The sequence below is a fragment of the Equus przewalskii genome, chromosome 9 (assembly GCF_037783145.1).
Source record: "Equus przewalskii isolate Varuska chromosome 9, EquPr2, whole genome shotgun sequence".
NCBI classification, from domain to species: domain Eukaryota; kingdom Metazoa; phylum Chordata; class Mammalia; order Perissodactyla; family Equidae; genus Equus; species Equus przewalskii.
The window spans coordinates 4,503,724-4,513,027 of NC_091839.1; the positions used below are offsets into that span (position 1 = coordinate 4,503,724).

The window sequence follows — 9,304 nt, forward strand, 5'->3', positions numbered from 1 at the left end:
ATTATACATTAAGACATATAAAAAAGGGGCCAGCCTGGTGGCATAGTGGTTATGTTCACATCTTCCACTTCAGTGGCCAGAAGTTCAAGGGCTCGGATCCTGGGAACAGACCTACCCCGCTCATTAAGCCGTGCTATGGCGGCATCCACGTGCGAAAGAAGGAAGATTGGCACAGACGTTAACTCAGTGACAATCTTCCTCACACACACGCACAAAGACATGTTAAAGAATTAAACAATAATTAAATAATAAGGAATTGAGATTGCTCCCCAAATTCCAAAACATAATTGCTGAGTATGCTCTGAAAACACTAGCCTTGGGAGAATGAGAAGGGGGTTAGTTTAGTTCTTATATAGCTGGAGAGAATTCAACGACCATAAAAGCCCAAAGAGTATTTTATTTTCATTGTTGTCCCCAAGAAGATCTATAAACCGTTCAGTTACAGTAACACTCTCTTATACGACGTGAGCACGTTTCCCCCAATACGGAATTGAGTTTCCTGTCCTTAGTGATTTAGCAGGTCAGGGACTGCGGGTGGGGCAGGGTTATCCCTCCCCATCCCTCCAACTGGTTTTGCTTCTATCTTTTCAGTCAATTTTCCAAAGGTCACTTGGAAAGCACACAATCCATTGAGCTGTCCGGACACTCCCTTTTGGCTAGATAACCCCCCACGGCCCAGATCCCAATGCAGCGTCCTGGGTGCCAGGGGGGCGCTGTTGCAAATCCTCGTGTACTTGGCCAACAATTGAGGGTAACACTGAACAAATGGAGTTTCAACAAGTATGTCTTTAGAATCCAGTGTTTATTATAATTGATTAGAAAATCTAGCTTACATTCCAGATGCAGTCATTTTATCACAGTCAAGGTGCAATAGCAGTTAAAGGAAAACCAGCATGAGTCATGCCCCTATAAAACTGTCTGCTTACAGAGTTTGGCTTTTGTCTAAACGAGGGAAACTCAAAGTCAGGCAGCATAGGAAGGGGTTGTTCTGGCCTCCTACTGGGAGAAATTATTATAAGAAAAGCAGGTCACGCGGGATCTGCCCAATGGCTCACTGACATGGAATGTGCGCGTTGATTGAATTCTTTCGTTGCCCAGCACCATTTGAAAACCCTTCCAATGTCGGGCAATGTCCCACCTCCCCATGCAGAAGCCAGAAATGCTCCCTCAGAGCCTCCCACACAGCGGGGAGGAGGCACGTGAGGAGGGATCTGACAACACACACACTGCCGAGGGCCATTGAGGCGTGCGTGTGAGCTGCAAAGGAGCGGCTGTCGCTTGACTTCACTCTGGGGTGGCAGCCAAGAGGCAGCCAGTGTCTGGGGTGCCGTGGGCATTGTGTGGCCACCCCCATTGCACTGGAGCCTCTGGCCCCCCTGGAGATGTTACCAACTCCCTGACATCCTCTGAACCCTTCTTCAACCTCATTCTCTTCAGCTAGTTAGAGTGGACTCTGTTGGTTATGCCCAGCTGGGATAAGCCCCTGACTTGGATGACTAACGAAGACTGGGCCAAGAATAAAGTCACAGAGGACTCCTTCCATCTTCTCCCTCCGGCTGTGGCCTTGTTCCTGGTACCTTGCCCTCTTTGCAAGCCGTGTCTCACAGCCAGATGAAGAAGGAAAATGGACTGGGGAGGGAGCAGCTGGTCTGAATGCCTCTCATGCACACTGACTTGGATAAGTGGTTTAACCTCTCTTGCTCAGTTTTCTCATCTGTAAAACAGGGATAATAAAGCCGTCTTCCCCATAGAGGAGTTGTGAGGATTAAATAAAACAACCAATTAATAATGCTTAGATGAACGTTCAGGATTAGCTCGCCAGTGAGGAAATGAAACAAGATTAATGTGGGGAGTCAGAAAATTCCTTATTATGTGGGGTAAAAGTAAAAATCCCTTTAACAAAGAGATCAATGTTTCCTAGCCATTTTTTTTTTTCTGGCCATAGACTTCTTTAGAATCAATCAGCAAAAATCCAATGATACATCCAACTGTAAACTCCCAACGAAATCTAGAAATCAACTACCTGAAGATACTGGAGAATGAAAAAAAGCAGGCAGATACTGGAGGGAAGTTGACACTTGGAAGAAAAGGACATCACAGAGTGAGTTTCTTTCTTTTTAACTAGAATTTACTCTGAAGGCAAGATTCTGTCTGTGCACGTAGGGGAACTAAAATTCTGGTATAAAAACTTGCAATGTTATTGGCTTGATGAACCAGGGGACACAGTTCAGGGCAGCCACATTCACTGGAAAGTGGTGGTGGTGGGGGGGATCCAAGAAAGGAGAGGGAGAGCCCAAATTCTGTGCATAAACTCTGCCCACGTCACATCTCTGGTTGACCTCTGAACTGCACATGCATGGGACAGACACGAAGAAGCCAGCTGAGGAAAAAGAATTGAACCTAAATTTCAGCTGCCACTCACCACAGTGGAGACAAAGTTTTCAGGGTGAATTCAGTCAAGTTAACTTCAGGTTAAAATCTAAATCAATTTTCTTTAGAGGAACGTAACAGAATCCAGAGACTCGCGGCAATGTACCATTCATAATGTCCAGGATAAAACCAAAATTCCCTGACATGCAAAAAAGCAGGAAAACATTGCCCATTCTAAGAAAAAAGACAGCCAATGGAGACCAACTTTAAAGATGATTCAGATGCTGGAATAACAGACAAGAATTTTAAAGTGGCTGTTATAACTACACCCAAGGATGTAAAGAAAATACGTTTGCCATAAATAAAACGATAGAAAACCTCAGCAGAATAGAAATTATAATAATCAAATAGAAATTCTAAAAATGAAAAAGTCAATATTAGAAATGAAAATTTCAATATTAGTAATCTAAAAATTCACTTAGGAGCAGAAGAGAAATGACAGAAGAAAGATTCAGTGAAATTAAAGTTAGATCAATAGAAATTATCCATTCTGAAGAACAATACACATTAAAAAAAAAAGACTGAAAAAAATGTGCAGTGCCTCAAGGACCTGTGGGACAATATCAAAAGGCTTAACATACATGTAATTTGAGTCTTAGAAGGAGAGGAGAGAAAAAATGGGATAGAAAATGTTTGGAGAAGTTGTTTGAAGAAATGGCTAAATTTGGTAAAAGCATAAATTTACAGATTCAAAAAGCTCAAGGAGCTCCCAGGCAGGATTTTGAAGACAACAACAACAATAACATTATAGGGACATTATAGTTAAATTGCTGAAAACTAGATTGAAAAAAATCTTGAAAGTAGTCAAATAAAATGACACACTGCATATAGGGAAACAAAGATTCTAACGACCTGGAACTTCTATCAGAAACAAAGGAGGCGGGAAGACAGTGGAACAACATCTTTAAAGAGCTGGGAGAAAAATATCTATCTACTCAGAATTCTGTATCTAGTGAACATATCCTTCAAGAATAAAGGTGGAAGAAAGATCTTTTTTTGGATTAAAGAAAAGCTAAGAGAATTTGTCAGCAGCAGATCTGCATTACAAAAAATGCTAAAGGAAGTTCTTCAGACTGAAAGGAAACGACACCAGATGAAAACTTAGGCCTATGGATGGAATGAAGATCACCGGAAATGGTAAATATGTGGATAACTATCAAAGACTGTTTTCGTCTTCTTAATTTCTGTAAAATACAAATAACTCTCAAGCAATTGTTAAATAATTGTTAAGCAAAAAAATTATAACATAGAATTATGGAGTTTATAATGTATGTGAATGTAATATTAACTATAACATGAAGAACGGGTCATAAATGGACCGATATTGTTGCAAGCTTTCTACATTTTACGTGAAGTGCTGTAATAGAAACTTGTAGCAGACTGAAAAATTAAGGATATATATTGTAATCCTAGAGCAACAACCAAAAAATAAGGCAAAGAGATATAGCTACAAAACCAATAGACAAGTTAAAATGGAATTTTAAAACATATCAGTTAATCAAAAGGAAGAAAGAGAAACAAAAGAAAAAACAGAAGGGACAAACAGAAAACAAATAAAATTATAAGCTTAAATCTAACTATATAAATAAGTATATTAAATAAAAAGGACTAACATTCTAACTAAAAGGCAGAAGTTGCCAGAATGGATAAAAGTGCAAGGCCCAATTATATGCTGTCTATAAGAAATGTACTTTGAATATAAAGACTCATATAGGTTGAAAGTCAATGGATGGGAAAAGACATACCATGTAAACCTTAAGCATAAGAAGGCTAGAATGGCTGTGAAAATATCAATAAAATACTATTCAAGGCAAAGAGTATTACCAGAAAAGGGGATGTTTCATAACGATAAAAAGTCAACACATTATGAAGATATGATAATCACAAGTGTGTATGCACCTAATAACAGAGCCTCAAAATACTAAAGCAAAAATTGATAGAACAAAAGAGTGTGACTGAAGGTTGCGAGTTGGAGAGGATTTACTTTTTATTTCAATTTTATATACTTCTTCTGGATTCAAGTTTAATACCAAATGCCTGTTCTGTCATCATCATCAACAACAAAAGAGTGGAAATGATATTTGAGCTAAGTTCTGAAAGATAAGTTAGAGTTTTCCAGAGAGATGAGAAGGGAAGGCATTCCAGACTAAAGTCACATGTGTGCCAGTGCAGGGAGGCATAAAGATGCCTGGTATGTTCTGTGACTGCAGATTTTTGGTGCACTTGAAATGCAGAATTGGGTTGCTATTACTGAGGAGGGATGGGAGATAAGCAACAGGTGAGTAGAAATCAGAGTTAGAAGAGCCTTATAAGTATACTAAGAAATTTGAACTTTATCTTGATGGCCATCAATAGTCATTGAAGTGTTTTTCAAAAGGAGCAGACAGGATCATGTTTGGGCTTTAGAGAGATGATCCTAACTTCACGTTGGAGGATGGTTTAGAGGTGACCAGATCAAAGGCAGTGATTCCTGGAAGATGCTTCAGTAAAGCAGATTAGAAAGGCTGGAGGCCTGAACTGGAAGAGAAGAACCGAGATGGAGAAGAGAGCATGATTTTGAAAGTTCCATAGGAAGCAATATACTAAGAATTTGGCAATTCTGGATCCAGATGATGACACACACTGACATCTATTGACTCTTGAAGTTGAATGTTGTGAAACCACTTGGTGAATGCTACTTCATTCCCATAAAATAATAATAACAACATAACAATAGCTACCATTTTAAAAGTTTGTTTTGTTTAATGCCATCCCTATCAGAATCTCAACTGGCTTCTTTGTAGGAGCTGACATGCTGATCCTAAAATTCATATAAACTCAAGGAACACAGAAGAGCCAAAACAATCTTGAAAAGAACAACAATGTTTGGAAGACTTACACTCTGTGATTTCAAAACTTATTACAAAGCAAAAGTAACTGAGACAGTGTGTGATGCTGGTGTAAGGATAGACGTAAGTCAATAGAATGGAATTGAGAGCCCAGAAATAAACCCATATATGTATGGCAAGTCAATTTTTTGACAAGGGTGTCAAGTCTTCAGTAGGGGAAAGAATAGTCTCTTCAAAAAATTGTGCTGGGGCAACTGGAATATGTGAAAGAATGAAGTTGGACCCCTATTTCACACTATATACAAATACTAACTCAAAATGAATCAAATACCTAAATGTAAAAACTGTAAAACTCTTAGAAGAAAACATATTGGACAATTTTCGTTACCTTGGATTAGGCAATGATTTCTAAGATACGGCACCAAAAGCACAACCAACAAAAGAAAAAATTGATAAATTTGACTTGATCAAAATTAAAAACTTTAGCGCTTCAAAGAACACCATTAAGAAAGTGAGAAGACCACCTACACAATGGGAGAAAATACGGGCAAATCATATATCTGATAAGGGACTTGTTTCTAGAATATAGAAAGAACTCTCACAACTCAACAATAAAATTAATCCAATTAAAAATGGGCTAAGGATCTGAACAAATATTTCTCCAAAGAAGATATACAAGTAGCCAATAAATACATGAAAAGATGCTCAAGATCATTAGTTATCAGAGAAACACAAATCAAAACCTCAACGAGATACCACCTCACACTCTCTAAAATGGCTGTAATCGAAAAGACAGACAGTAAATGTTGGTGAGGATGCGGAGAATGGAACACTCATACACTGTGAGTGGGAATGTGAAACGGTGTAGCTGATTCGGAAAACAGCCTGGCAGTTCTTCAAAAAGTTAAACGTAGGTCTACCATTTGACCCAGCAATTCCAAACTTTGGTATATACCCAAGAGAAATGAAAACCTATGTCCACACAAAAACTTGTACATGAATTTTCATAGCAGGTTTATAGTAACCAAAAGGTAGAACCAACCTAAATGCCCACCTCCTACTGAATGGATAAACAAAACGTGGTATATCCATACAATGAAATATTATTTGGCCATAAAAAGGAATGAAGTATTGAGACATGCTACAATACAGATGAACGTTGAAAACATTTTGCTAAGCGAAAGAAGCCAGTTACAAAAGATGACATACTATATGATTCCATTTACATGAAGTGTCCAGAATAGGCAATTCTATGGAGACAAAAAGTGGATTTGTGGTTGCCTAGGACGGGGAGGGTGGGAGGGGGTGGTAGCTAAAGGCACATGGCTTTTTTTGAGGGTGAAGAAAATGTTCCCACATTGATTGTGGTGATGGTTGTACAACTCTATGAATATACCAAAAATCATTACATTGTACACTTTAAATGAATGAATTGTATGGTACAGGAATTATGTCTCAATAAAGCAGATAAGAATAAAATTACAAAACAACAAAAAAGTTCACTTTATTTTTAATTTTAAAAATTATATAGCTAATCTATGTATATTTTACTTTTAGGAAATCCAAAATATAACAAGATGTAGAGGAAAAAATTGTAAATTACCTCCTTATCCCGAACTTCTAATCCTACAGCAGTCCTGAGAGGAAGTTCCAGTTTTCAGTTGAAAGCAAATCTTTCTTCACATTTTTCTTCGTCTTTGCATACGTATGAACACGAACAGGATGTAGATACGTAATCTAGTTCTGCAATTTAAAAAGTAAGAGGGTTCACGCTGTATGTATTGTTGTGCTGCTTGCTTTTTTCGTTTAACATTGTTTTGGAAATCCTTCCATATCGTTGGGTATAGATCTTCCTTTTAAAAAATACTGCGTAGAATTTACATAGTATCACGTTAGTAAAGATGTTTGTAGGCTGAATACTTAATAGTGGAGTTGATGAGTCAAAGGGTGTGGATTTACAATTTGACGGATACTGCAAATTGTCCTCTAAAAACGCTGTACAACTTCACATACCCACCAACAGTGAATACTTTTCCCTACATCCATGCAAAGAATGGACATCATTAGGGCTTTCACATTTTGTGTGTTTGCCATTTCATTGTTGCTTTAACTTCTATTTTCTTGATTACCTATATCATTAATGAATTTGAAATTCCCTAAGGTTTTCACCCTGAGTTATTTTTCTTAGGATATCTGGTATGTTTCTTTACATCCCTTTAAAAACAATTTTTATCCCTTTGATTTATCCTTGGATTTTGTTTTGCCTATGTCTTCTGTAAATAGCAAATAGCTAGATTTTCTTGATGGTAGTTCTGACAGATTTGCCTGATCTGAGAGCTGGAATGAAGGGAACTTTCAAAACTTAAAGAGTTTGTTAATGACAAATTACTGAGACTAATTTTGTTTAAAGGTCTCTCTGTATAGCTGTATATCATCTTTGTTTAGTTGGTTATCACGTTTTGCTATAGAATTAAAATTTTAAAGTTTGTTTATATAGCACATTTTTAATTTTATCATAAAGAATCCCACTTGGTTATTATGGTGGTTTTAAAACATGTCCGCAAATTCTTTGACCCTTCTCTCACAAAAGGTGGAGCCTGATTCTCCTCCCCTGGAATAGGCGTTGGCCTTAGTGTCTCACCTCTAACAAGCAGAAAGAAGTGACGGTGTGTGATGTCCAGCTTGCACTTGGCTCTTTTTCTGTTGGGATGCTTTCCCTTGGCACCCAGCCACCATGTTGTGAGGAAGCCCAGGCCACGCGTAGAGGCCCAGCCTCAGTCCACATGGAGAGGCCCACATGGAGAAGAAACGAGTCAAAGCCCCCAGTCAACAGCCAGCACCAGCTGCCAGACGTGTGAGGGACCCAGCTCTTGAGCCCTCCAACTGAGGCCCCAACACCGGGAGCAAAGACTGGCCATCTCCACTGTATCCTGTCCCAACTCCTGCTCCATAGACTCCACAAAGAGTTGTTTTACACCACTAAGTCTTGGGGTGATTTATTACGCAGTCATAGTAACTAGTCTATTTATTGATAAAGATAGTTTTATAGTGTTCCTCCACGCCTTCCAACTGGGATGGAAAAGGGGAGACAACTTTGCTCAGAAATTTTATTATGTTTTTCTAGTAACTCATTCTTCCACTTTCCTCAATGAAATATGTTTAGAACTATTTATACCATCTTCTTTTGGATTTTATATTTCCATTTCTGAATAGAATTATTTCTTTTTTCTTGTCTTTCTTTTTAAAATTTTTTAAGTCTATTACTTTCTTTGAATTAATAGGTTTCTCTTTGCTCCATTCTTTTCCCTGTGGGAATTAGAATATATAGAATTTACACATCATCTATTCTTCCAGGATTATGATCACATTTTTAACGTGCATTTTTGTATCAATATCTAGAAGTAATCAGTACCTATTTCCTCCCCTGAATAAGATGAAGAACTTACTGGGCTTTCATTTCCTTCCTCCCTCTCTCTCCCACCATCTCTCATGTTTACATCATTTGAACTTGAGTTTCAGACTGCCTTCAAAAAAAATAGCCAGTAATTATTTATACTTCATTATAAAGGCACCCTCTAACCCCATTTCTTTGCTTGTCACCGTTTTTAGCATCATGTGTCTTTCTCGTGGATTCATTTTCTGACTTGCCAGAATTCATCTTCTAGTAAATTATTCAGGGATGTCTGTGAGTGTAAACTTTATGTATCTTTGGATGACTGACAATGTTTTTATTTTGTGCGTTCTATTTGAAGGCTACTCTGACTGGGTATAGAGTTCTGGGTTCAAAAATTAAATTTCTTTAGAACTATCTGTGTGGCGTCCCATTATCTTGTAGCATCCAGTGTTGCCAGTGAGAGAAACAATGCTAATGTGACTAGCATTCCACTGTGGGTAATCTGGTTCTCTCTCAATCTCTCTCTCTGTCTTGGAGGATTTTCTCTCTATTTTCAGTACTCTGCAGGTTCAGGAGATGGGCTTTGCCTTCACTCTTCTTAGTAATCTAAAGATCCTTTTCTTTCTCCCACTGTAAGTATTTCTCTCTCTCT

The 9,304-nt window shown here is 38.1% G+C and overlaps 1 long non-coding RNA gene across 1 annotated transcript; it reads left to right on the forward strand.

Moving 5' to 3' along the window:
- The first annotated feature begins 1,092 nt into the window (after positions 1 to 1,092).
- LOC139073702 (uncharacterized) lies at positions 1,093 to 8,237 on the forward strand. The gene is made up of 4 exons (XR_011522685.1): positions 1,093 to 1,573; positions 1,946 to 2,101; positions 6,816 to 7,015; positions 7,849 to 8,237. It is a non-coding gene; the product is annotated as an uncharacterized lncRNA (long non-coding RNA).
- Positions 8,238 to 9,304: the final 1,067 nt, after the last annotated feature.